Raw genomic sequence first — 12,813 nt, 5'->3', positions numbered from 1 at the left:
GGAAATAGTTTGAATCCACCGGCTGCCGTAGGCATTACTTTTGATTTCTTGTCTGAGGTCGAAATACCAATTCTGATTTTTTTTCCAAAAGCATGCTATAAGTAGCTCACCAAACAATATCTTTTGCCTAGGCCCAATGTACTTATAGCATGCTTTTGGAAAAAAAATCAGACTTGGTATTTCGGCCTCAGACAAGAAATCAAAAGCGATGCCTACGGCAACCGGGGGTCCCGGGCTATTTCCCATCCAAGTATTGACCGGACTCGACGTTGCTTGACGTCAGAGTTCGAACGCGATAGAACGAGATTTGGCCGTACCGTAGTCCAAAAAAGGGAGTAGGGGGAGGCTCGAGCCGAAGAGCCACCGTCTCTCGTGACACCGTCCCTCGTGACACCGTCGCTCGTGACACCGGAAATAGGAATGTTACATTACAGCAATGGGGGACGTAACACTTTGTATGGGGTCACTGGCCTTATGAATTCTTTTATTCAAAATGGTGTACCAACTTAGTCAATTGTTCGAATGTATTCTTTCACGTTTCAATGTTTGTACTCAAAGCGGAGTTATGAAAATACATATACGGAGATTATTTACTCTTTATTCTGACGTATAAATTTATTATAGTTTTCGATCTGTTTGTACAATTCTTCATCGTTTGCCCTTCTTTTTTTTACGTCACGGAAAGGAAACTCACCAGTCCCGTGTTTTCGAAAAGGCCGTATCACAGAAACAATATGTTTTTTTTATCTATTTGGTTGCTAATCGGACGATATGCTAAAGAGGACTGTTTTCATAAGCTATACACGAAAAAATCACAAGGGTGAGGTATCTCTTATTTGATTTATGTACTTGTCGTCGAGTAGGGATAGGATAGGAATGTTTCATTAACCCTATCCAGACCCTATGGCTAAAAGTGCCCGTGCCAACTTTGACATCGTATTACTGCCAAACGATGTATGCTAGGACTCCCAAACTTTGTGGCTTTTCCTAAAGTTTTCTTGGGAACAATTTTATAATAATGGTTTAAGTTTATAATTTTTCATGTTGCCATGGCAACAGGTTTCTGACCAAAAAAGCCCAGTCTGGATCGGGTTAAAGCGATGGGGGACGTAAAGCTTTGTATGAGGTCACTGGCCTTCTTTTATTCACTGACGACAAACGAAATGTTTGAGATGATGGAATGGTGTACCAACTTATTTAATTCTTAGAATGTATTGTTGCACTTTTCGATGTTTTGTACTCAAACGGAGTTATGAAAAAACATACAGATAAAGGAGATTATTTATTCCTATTGTTTTCGATCTGTTTGTGCAATTTTTTATCGTTTGCCCTTCTTGTTTTTTTCTTAAGTAAAAAGGAAACTCGTCAGTCATCAAGGAAAAAAGTCAAAAGACATCTCGTGTTTTTGATAGCAATATGTATTTCATAAATATAGCAGCATTGTTAGTTATAATTTCTAAAGGGTATACACACAAACGTTAGATTTATCGACTATGAAATTTCATTTCATGATCAGACACCTATCAACCATCCTGCATCAACACACACATACACTACACAAGATAAATACTTACAATACTTACAAGCATCATTTATAATGAATGACACTTAAATCTAACAATGCTGACAAACAATCTAATGCAATCTAAATATCACCAGTCTCTATCTTTATACACGAACAAATGCAGCAATTGGGAAATTATATATACATGTAGGAGAATGGTTTGAACGTAAATACATGTTGTATCATATTTCTGTGAAAAATCCTGACTATGTTTTCACTGCTAACATCATGGCATCTATGGAATCAATATGTGCTAGTATGATAAAAAGCTTGAAAACTATGTAAAGAAACAGTAACATTACAAGGAAAACTGACCCATGATGACATATGTTAAAGTTTGAAATATGTAGGCCAACATTTAATGGGGCCAGCACTGCTTTACACTTTGACAAGATGACCATTGCCATGTGACTACTCTGCATGTTTTTCCAAACAATGTTTTATCATGTACAACATGTACATATCAGGGCTTAAAATACTTCTTGTATATGTGGCCGGAATAGGGCAGTTAAAATTAGAGTTATTTAAGTACAATGTGTTTCGGACATATTCTAAAATGCATCAGCATGATTATGATAACAGGGTAATATTTCCTGCTGTATAGTGCAAATAGACAGAAACAGACATTCGAATTTGCTACACATTCTACTAAAGCTATGAAGACCTTTGTGGCCCTTAGTCTGACAGCCAGATACAAAAAATGACCCCCCCCCCAATAAAACTGACATTGAATTACACGAATAAAATTATATGGGCTGACAAAACATTGAACACCTATGGTACATCACATCATTAACTTAAGTTTTAAACTGTATGTTGTGGAGCTGCTTGTGTGTGTCCTCTCCCCATTCCCATCTACATCCACTGCTGTCATACACTGACAAGGCTGTCAGTGTCTGCATGTTGGACTTCTTGGTGTGAGTTTGGAGTCCTGGTAATGAGCCAGTTCCTAAATAAGAAAAAAAGACCATATGATTAACATAAATTCACATGAAAAATCTCAAATAAACATATATATATATATATATATATATATATATATATATATATATATATATATATATATATATATATATATATATATATATATATATATATATATATTTATTTGTATATATAGTATGAAGAACTAAATATCAAGTCACACTGGTAACTGGGACTTGCATGCCTTATTCCGTCAGATTATCACAAAAGCTAAACAACAAACACGACGGCCTGCCTCATCCGACCGTATGAGGTCCGTTTGGACCTCAGGCAGATATCAATGTGTGCCGTATCAATTTTTTTCGTCGAAGAAAAATTCCTTCCACGGGTCTGTGTATATTTCTTACAACTTCTGAAATGTTTTTAGCGAGACTGTCCCATTTTTGAAGTTAGGAGTTATACTCCAAAGTTATGAGGGTTAAGATGGTTCTCAGTATGTGTACTGTGTGATTGAGAGGGCAAAAAATTCTGTTTCCAAAGTATTTCTTCTTGAAAAGAGCCACCATTTTGAATTTCAGCCTCTCGTGGCAGTTTTCCTTAATGATGCTTTGGAGTGTGGCTCTTTAGGGAAGATTAACCACACATGTGTTAAGATAATTATCAGATATAACATTACATTATCAGATATATCTGTGAAAAGAGACACCATTTTCAATTTCAGCCTCTCGTGACAGTTTTCTATAATGATGCTTTGGGGCCAAATTGGGGGTGAGCTCTTTGGGATGATTAAGCACATTTGTGCTAATATAGTTATCATATATAATAGTACAAGTACTGTGTAAATGAAAAAGAAAGAAAATTCCATTCCAAAAGCCTTTCTCCTTCAAAAGAGCCACCATTTTCAAATTCAGCCTCTCGTGACAGTTTTCCATAATGATGCTTTGGGGGCGTGTCGCTTTGGCTTAATTAAGCAAACTAGTGTTAAGATAGTTTTCAGATATGACAGTATGAGTACTGTCTAGATCAGAGAGCCAAAAAGCTCCATTCCCAAAGTCTTTCCCCTTGAAAAGAGACACCATTTTCAATTTCAGCCTCTCGTGGCAGTTTTCCATAATGATGCTTTGGGGGCGTGTCTCTTTAAGATAATTAAACACACTTGTGTTAAGATACTTATCAGATATGACAGTACGGGTACTGCGTAGATGAGAGAGCCAAAAAATTTCATTCCAAGAGCCTTTCTCCTTGAAAAGAGACACCATTTTCAATTTTCAGCCTCTCCTGGCAGTTTTCTATAATGATGCTTTGGGGGCGTGTCTCTTTGGCTTAATTAAGCACACTGGTGTTAAAATAGTTTTCAGATATGACAGTATGAGTACTGTGTAGATGAGAGAGCCAAAAAATTCCATTCCAAATGCCTTTCTCCTTCAAAAGAGACACCATTTTTTATTTCAGCCTCTCGTGGCAGTTTTCCATGATGATGCTTCAGGGGCGTGGCTCTTTGGGTTAATTAAGCACACTGGTGTAAATATAGTAATAAGATATGACAGTACGGGCACTGTGTAGATGAGAGAGCCAAAAAGTTCCATTCCAAAAGCCTTTCTTCTTCAAAAGAGACACCATTTTTTATTTCAGCCTCTCGTGGCAGTCTCCTATAATGATGCTTGGGGGCATGTCTCTTTAGGATAATTAAGCACACAAGTGTTAAGATACTGATCAGATATGACAGTACGGGTACTGCGTAGATGAGAGAGGGTTAAAAAAGTTCCATTCCAAAAGCCTTTCTCCATCAAAAGAGACACCATTTTCCAATTCAGCCCCTCGTGACAGTTTTCCTTAATGATGCTTGGGGGCGTGTCTCTTTGGCTTAATTAAGCACTCTGGTTTTAAGATAGTTATCAGACATAACAGTACGGGTACTGCGTAGATGAGAGAGTCAAAAAGTTCCTTTTTGATTCAGACCTGCTTCTGACCGTTACACAAGCTGTATAAAGTAACTATAAGCTCCAAATGTTCCAAACAATCATGCTAAATGAAAGATAATTGTCCCAAAGAGCCACATACTCCCAGGTACTAAGATGATTGTCTGTATCTGGAAAACTGCCACGAGGGGCTGAAATTGAAAATGCTGTCTCTTTTCAAGGAGAAAGACTTTCAGAATTGAAATTTGCGTACTGTTATATGTGATAACTATCTTAACACCAGAGTGCTTAATTGAGCCAAAGAGAAACGCACCCAAGCATCATTAAGTTCCAAAGTTCCAAATGCCTTTCTCCTTCAAAAGAGACACCATTTTTTATTTCAGCCTCTCGTGGCAGTTTTCCATGATGATGCTTCAGGGGCGTGGCTCTTTGGGTTAATTAAGCACACTGGTGTAAATATAGTAATAAGATATGACAGTACGGGCACTGTGTAGATGAGAGAGCCAAAAAGTTCCATTCCAAAAGCCTTTCTTCTTCAAAAGAGACACCATTTTTTATTTCAGCCTCTCGTGGCAGTCTCCTATAATGATGCTTGGGGGCATGTCTCTTTAGGATAATTAAGCACACAAGTGTTAAGATACTGATCAGATATGACAGTACGGGTACTGCGTAGATGAGAGAGTCAAAAAGTTCCATTCCAAAAGCCTTTCTCCATCAAAAGAGACACCATTTTCCAATTCAGCCCCTCGTGACAGTTTTCCTTAATGATGCTTGGGGGCGTGTCTCTTTGGCCTAATTAAGCACTCTGGTTTTAAGATAGTTATCGGATATGACAGTACGGGTACTGTGTAGATGAGAGAGTCAAAAAGTTCCATTCCAAAAGCCTTTCTCCATCAAAAGAGACACCATTTTCCATTTCAGCCCCTCGCGACAGTAATCCTTAATGATGCTTGGGGGCGTGTCTCTTTGGCTTAATTAAGCACTCTGGTTTTAAGATAGTTATCAGACATGATGCTTGGGGGCATGTCTCTTTAGGATAATTAAGCACACAAGTGTTAAGATACTGATCAGATATGACAGTACGGGTACTGCGTAGATGAGAGAGTCAAAAAGTTCCATTCCAAAAGCCTTTCTCCATCAAAAGAGACACCATTTTCCAATTCAGCCTCTCGTGACAGTTTTCCTTAATGATGCTTGGGGGCGTGTCTCTTTGGCTTAATTAAGCACTCTGGTTTTAAGATAGTTATCAGACATGACAGTATGAGTACTGTCTAGATCACAGAGCCAAAAAGCTCCATTCCCAAAGTCTTTCTCCTTGAAAAGAGACACCATTTTCAATTTCAGCCTCTCGTGGCAGTTTTCCATAATGATGCTTTGGGGGCGTGTCTCTTTAAGATAATTAAACACACTTGTGTTAAGATACTTATCAGATATGACAGTACGGGTACTGCGTAGATGAGAGAGCCAAAAAAATTCCTTCCAAGAGCCTTTCTCCTTGAAAAGAGACACCATTTTCAATTTTCAGCCTCTCCTGGCAGTTTTCCATAATGATGCTTTGGGGGCGTGTCTCTTTGGCTTAATTAAGCACACTGGTGTTAAAATAGTTTTCAGATATGACAGTATGAGTACTGTGTAGATGAGAGAGCCAAAAAATTCCATTCCAAAAGCCTTTCTCCTTCAAAAGAGACACCATTTTAAATTTCAGCCCCTCGCGACAGTAATCCTTAATGATGCTTTGGGGGCGTGTCTCTTTGGCCTAATTAAGCACACTGGTTCTAAGATAGTTATCAGATATGACAGTACGGGTACTGTGTAGATGAAAGAGCCAAAAAATTCCATTCCAAAAGCCTTTCTCCTTCAAAAGAGACACCATTTTAAATTTCAGCCCCTCGTGACAGTAATCCTTAATGATGCTTGGGGGCGTGTCTCTTTGGCTTAATTAAGCACACTGGTTCTAAGATAGTTATCAGATATGACAGTACGGGTACTGTGTAGATGAGAGAGCCAAAAAGTTCCATTCCAAAAGTCTTTCTCCTTCAAAAGAGTCACCATTTTCCAATTCAGCCCCTCGTGACAGTTTTCCTTAATGATGCTTGGGGGCGTGTCTCTTCGGCCTAATTAAGCACTCTGGTTTTAAGATAGTTATCAGACATGACAGTATGAGTACTGTCTAGATCAGAGAGCCAAAAAGCTCCATTCCCAAAGTCTTTCTCCTTGAAAAGAGACACCATTTTCAATTTCAGCCTCTCGTGGCAGTTTTCCATAATGATACTTTGGGGGCGTGTCTCTTTAAGATAATTAAACACACTTGTGTTAAGATACTTATCAGATATGACAGTACGGGTACTGCGTAGATGAGAGAGCCAAAAAAATTCCTTCCAAGAGCCTTTCTCCTTGAAAAGAGACACCATTTTCAATTTTCAGCCTCTCCTGGCAGTTTTCCATAATGATGCTTTGGGGGCGTGTCTCTTTGGCTTAATTAAGCACACTGGTGTTAAAATAGTTTTCAGATATGACAGTATGAGTACTGTGTAGATGAGAGAGCCAAAAAATTCCATTCCAAAAGCCTTTCTCCTTCAAAAGAGACACCATTTTAAATTTCAGCCCCTCGCGACAGTAATCCTTAATGATGCTTTGGGGGCGTGTCTCTTTGGCCTAATTAAGCACACTGGTTCTAAGATAGTTATCAGATATGACAGTACGGGTACTGTGTAGATGAAAGAGCCAAAAAATTCCATTCCAAAAGCCTTTCTCCTTCAAAAGAGACACCATTTTAAATTTCAGCCCCTCGTGACAGTAATCCTTAATGATGCTTGGGGGCGTGTCTCTTTGGCTTAATTAAGCACACTGGTTCTAAGATAGTTATCAGATATGACAGTACGGGTACTGTGTAGATGAGAGAGCCAAAAAGTTCCATTCCAAAAGTCTTTCTCCTTCAAAAGAGTCACCATTTTCCATTTCAGCCCCTCGTGACAGTTTTCCTTAATGATGCTTTGGGGGCGTGTCTCTTTGGCTTAATTAAGCACACTGGTTCTAAGATAGTTATCAGATATGACAGTACGGGTACTGTGTAGATGAGAGAGCCAAAAAATTCCATTCCAAAAGCCTTTCTCCTTCAAAAGAGACACCATTTTCCATTTCAGCCCCTCGTGACAGTTTTCCTTAATGATGCTTGGGGGCGTGTCTCTTTGGCTTAATTAAGCACACTGGTTCTAAGATAGTTATCAGATATGACAGTACGGGTACTGTGTAGATGAAAGAGCCAAAAAATTCCATTCCAAAAGCCTTTCTCCTTCAAAAGAGACACCATTTTAAATTTCAGCCCCTCGCGACAGTAATCCTTAATGATGCTTTGGGGGCGTGTCTCTTTGGCCTAATTAAGCACACTGGTTCTAAGATAGTTATCAGATATGACAGTACGGGTACTGTGTAGATGAAAGAGCCAAAAAATTCCATTCCAAAAGCCTTTCTCCTTCAAAAGAGACACCATTTTAAATTTCAGCCCCTCGTGACAGTAATCCTTAATGATGCTTGGGGGCGTGTCTCTTTGGCTTAATTAAGCACTCTGGTTCTAAGATAGTTATCAGATATGACAGTACGGGTACTGTGTTGATGAGAGTTATAGCAGGTCCTCTCACTTACATATATAACCTATCCCTCTCTACAGGTGAAGTCCCGAAGGACTGGAAGAGAGCTAAGGTTACACCCTTATTTAAAGATGGCGACAAAAGCAGCTGCAGCAACTATAGGCCGATCTCAGTTTTACCATCTTTTATGAAGATTTTTGAGAAGGCCGTTCACACTCAGATATATGCCTACTGCAAAGATCATAATATACTCAACAAGTTCCAGTCTGGGTTTCGACCCAAACATTCCACAACAACAACACTTATCCATGTTACTGATTCCATCATTGAAAACATGGAAAAGGGTCTTGTTACCGGAGCAATCTTTCTTGATCTCAAGAAAGCTTTTGATACGGTATGTCATAAGATCCTCCTAGCTAAGCTTAGAATGTTTGGGGTACAAGACAAGGAACTGACATGGTTCTGTTCTTATCTAACAGACCGACAACAGACTACTATCGTAAATGGAGTCCAGAGTGACTTTCTGGAGATTACTGTTGGAGTTCCCCAGGGCTCGGTTCTCGGCCCACTTTTGTTTATATTGTATATTAATGACTTACCTGATTATATATCACATGGACATGTTGTGCTATATGCAGATGATACTGCTCTTTTCTACGCATCCAAAACAGTCACGGATGTAAACAATGCACTGAATGCCGACCTTAGTAATATTCAAACATGGTTGGAAGCAAATGAACTGACACTCAATGTTAACAAATGCAAAGCTATGCTTTTTGGCACTTCGCGTAAGCTGCAGTCAAGTACAGGGCAATTGTCAACTACCCTTTCTGGCACCAGTTTGGAAGTAGTTTCTAGCTACAAGTACCTGGGCGTTTGGCTTGACCCTTACTTATCATGGCATGTACACACAGACAAATTATGTAATGCTGTCTCGTCGAGACTGGGAGTCCTACGGCGTCTTGTCCCATGTCTGCCACAACACACTCTTATGATGTTGTTTAACTGTATGGTTTTACCAAAAATGGATTATTGCGATGTAATATGGGGCAACTGTGGAAAGTGTCTGTCCGACAAACTACAAAAGCTCCAGAACCGCGCAGTGAGACTTATTCTAGGTTTGCCATATACGCATCATGTTGGGGATGAGGAGTTCTCTGCCTTAGGCTTGAAAACCTTAGTGTCTAGGAGAAACTTGCACCTACTACAATCAATGTACAAGGCAGTTAACAACGAACTTCCAGAGTACATCAATATCTTTCATAGAACTTCTGAATATCATAATTATCCAACCAGGCACAGTCTGAATCTATCCTTGAAACTGCCGCTAGTACGCCTTGAATGTGGAAAGCGCAAGTTTTCATATAGAGGTGCGATTATGTGGAACCACCTGCCACAATCTATGAAGACTTCTTCATCCATGTCTGTCTTTAAAAACAAATGTAACACTTGGCAAGGACTGGCATGACCTCTGACCCCTCAATGACATGGAACGGATTTGATTATGATTTGACTTGTATTATGATTTGTATTATGATTTGTACTATGATTGTTATCATTTATTTACTATTGTGATCATTACCTTCATTGTTTTAATTATGATCTTTATTGTTATTATTTCTATATGTTGATATTTCTGTTTGTATTATCAGTTATTTTATGTATGGCAGGGCCCCTCTGAAAAGCAGTGGTAACCACTGAGCAGGGCCACCCTGGATAAATATGACAGAATAAAAATAAAAAATAAAAAAAAAAAGAGAGCCAAAAAATTCCATTCCAAAAGCCTTTCTCCTTCAAAAGAGACACCATTTTCCATTTCAGCCCCTCCTGACAGTTTTCCTTAATGATGCTTTGGGGGCGTGTCTTTTTGGCTTAATTAAGCACACTGATTCTAAGATAGTTATCAGATATGACAGTACGGGTACTGTGTAGATGAGAGAGCCAAAAAATTCCATTCCAAAAGCCTTTCTCCTTCAAAAGAGACACCATTTTCCATTTCAGCCCCTCGTGACAGTTTTCCTTAATGATGCTTGGGGGCGTGTCTCTTTGGCTTAATTAAGCACACTGGTTCTAAGATAGTTATCAGATATGACAGTACGGGTACTGTGCAGATGAAAGAGCCAAAAAATTCCATTCCAAAAGCCTTTCTCCTTCAAAAGAGACACCATTTTAAATTTCAGCCCCTCGCGACAGTAATCCTTAATGATGCTTTGGGGGCGTGTCTCTTTGGCCTAATTAAGCACACTGGTTCTAAGATAGTTATCAGATATAACAGTACGGGTACTGTGTAGATGAAAGAGCCAAAAAATTCCATTCCAAAAGCCTTTCTCCTTCAAAAGAGACACCATTTTAAATTTCAGCCCCTCGTGACAGTAATCCTTAATGATGCTTGGGGGCGTGTCTCTTTGGCTTAATTAAGCACTCTGGTTCTAAGATAGTTATCAGATATGACAGTACGGGTACTGTGTAGATGAGAGAGCCAAAAAATTCCATTCCAAAAGCCTTTCTCCTTCAAAAGAGACACCATTTTCCATTTCAGCCCCTCGTGACAGTAATCCTTAATGATGCTTGGGGGCGTGTCTCTTTGGCTTAATTAAGCACTCTGGTTTTAGGATAGTTATCAGATATGACAGTACGGGTACTGTGTAGATGAGAGAGCCAAAAAATTCCATTCCAAATGCCTTTCTCCCTCAAAAGAGACACCATTTTCCATTTCAGCCTCTCGTGGCAGTTTTCCTTCATGATGCTTTGGGGGCGTGTCTCTTTGGCTTAATTAATTATAAGCACACTGGTGTTAAGATAGTTATCAGATATGACAGTATGAGTACTGTGTAGATGGGAGAGCCAAGAATTTCCATTCCAAATGCCTAACTCAAAAGAGACACCATTTTCCATTTCATCCACTCGTGGAAGTCTTTTATAATGATGGTTTAGAGCGTGTCTCTTTGGGGTAATCAAGCACACAGGTGGTAAGATAATTATCAGATATGACAGTAGGAGCACTGTGTAGATCAGAGAGCCACAAACTTCCATTCTAAAAACCTTTCTCCTTCAAAAGAGACACCATTTTCCACTTCAGCCTCTCGTGGCAGTTTTCTATAATGATGCTTGGGTGCGTTTCTCTTTGGCTCAATTAAGCACTCTGGTGTTAAGATAGTTATCACATATAACAGTACGCAAATTTCAATTCCGAAAGTCTTTCTCCTTGAAAAGAGACAGCATTTTCAATTTCAGCCCCTCGTGGCAGTTTTCCAGATACAGACAATCATCTTAGTACCTGGGAGTATGTGGCTCTTTGGGACAATTATCTTTCATTTAGCATGATTGTTTAGAAAATTTGGAGCTTATAGTTACTTTATACAGCTTGTGTAACGGTCAGAAGCAGGTCTGAATCAAAAAGGAATTTGAATAGGTTTTATAACTATCACATGAGTTATAATATGACTAAATAATGTGTAGCATAGTTATGTCTGTATAGATGGAAAAGATCAAAATCACGAAAAGTCAGGTTGGAATGTTTGTTTGCTAGACAGGTTTATCCAAACATCTGTTTGTTATTGTTGCAAAGATATGCAATAATTTGTCTCATGAATGCAGTGTTTTACAGTAATATGTCATTCCGAACATTTTCCATAAGTTTTTGTCAAATTTCTCCTTTATCAACGTTGTCTTCCTTTGTCTTCCTAACATCTCATCAATTCTATATGGTCTGGTTGACCCAAATTATGGTATAGAGCTGGCTTTGTGAACCAAATTCGTTATCCTGGCATTGTTTGTTTTCGTGTTTAAATTTGTTGTTTTGTGACTATAATCAAATGTTAATATTCTTACTACAGTCTGCCAATAGTGGAGAAAAATCCTCATTATGACAGGCTACAGCCTTACTCCAACAAAGGGGTGTTGCCCAGTACCCGATCAAGATCAAGATTATCAGGATAAAATATTAACACGTGCGGCGTAGTCCTCGCATAGACCAAGGACATTATATAGTGTCCTTGCATAGACTTATGATTTCTAACGTCGGCTACTGTTACGCATGATCTAAAAAGCTCTAGCGGCACGTTTCATGCTTTTAGACTTCTAAAATATTCTTATTATCGTACCTTGTTAGACGTATGCCAGTTTGTATCTATAGTTGTCGATGCACATGCAGTTGTTGTTGTGAAGTCTGCCATATAGTTTCGCTGCTCCCCATGCCGCCCGATGGTCGCCGCCATCTTGGTTTGACGTCATCATGGAACCGCCGCTGACGGCACCGCCGCTGGCGACATGTCACGAACGACGGTTTTCTATTAGGCTCTGTGGCTCGAGCCTATGCCAGCTGAAAAAAGGACATTTTACGGCCAAATCACGCTGAATCTTGTTCTATCGCGTTCGAACTCTGACGTCAAGCAATGTCGAGTCCGGTCAATACTTGGATGGGAAATAGTTTGAATCCACCGGCTGCCGTAGGCATTACTTTTGATTTCTTGTCTGAGGTCGAAATACCAATTCTGATTTTTAATTCCAAAAGCATGCTATAAGTAGCCCACCAAACAATATCTTTTGCCTAGGCTCAATGTACTTATAGCATGCTTTTGGAAAAAAAATCAGACTTGGTATTTCGGCCTCAGACAAGAAATCAAAAGCGATGACTACGGCAACCGGTGGTCCCGGGCTATTTCCCATCCAAGTATTGACCGGACTCGACGTTGCTTGACGTCAGAGTTCGAACGCGATAGAACGAGATTTGGCCGTACCGTAGTCCAAAAAAGGACATTTTACGGCCAAATCACGCTGAATCTTGTTCTATCGCGTTCGAACTCTGACGTCAAGCAGC

The 12,813-nt window shown here is 39.4% G+C and overlaps 1 long non-coding RNA gene across 1 annotated transcript; it reads right to left on the bottom strand.

Annotated features, from left to right (window-relative positions):
- Positions 1–1,579: 1,579 nt before the first annotated feature.
- LOC136432321 (uncharacterized) lies at positions 1,580–12,317 on the bottom strand. The gene is made up of 2 exons (XR_010755510.1): positions 12,098–12,317; positions 1,580–2,513 (listed from the first exon to the last, which is right to left on the bottom strand). It is a non-coding gene; the product is annotated as an uncharacterized lncRNA (long non-coding RNA).
- Positions 12,318–12,813: the final 496 nt, after the last annotated feature.

The sequence above is a fragment of the Branchiostoma lanceolatum genome, chromosome 4, assembly GCF_035083965.1.
Source record: "Branchiostoma lanceolatum isolate klBraLanc5 chromosome 4, klBraLanc5.hap2, whole genome shotgun sequence".
In the NCBI taxonomy this organism is placed as follows: domain Eukaryota; kingdom Metazoa; phylum Chordata; class Leptocardii; order Amphioxiformes; family Branchiostomatidae; genus Branchiostoma; species Branchiostoma lanceolatum.
The sequence above is the reverse complement of the archived record's forward strand: the minus strand, read 5'-3'. Positions and strand labels throughout refer to the sequence as shown.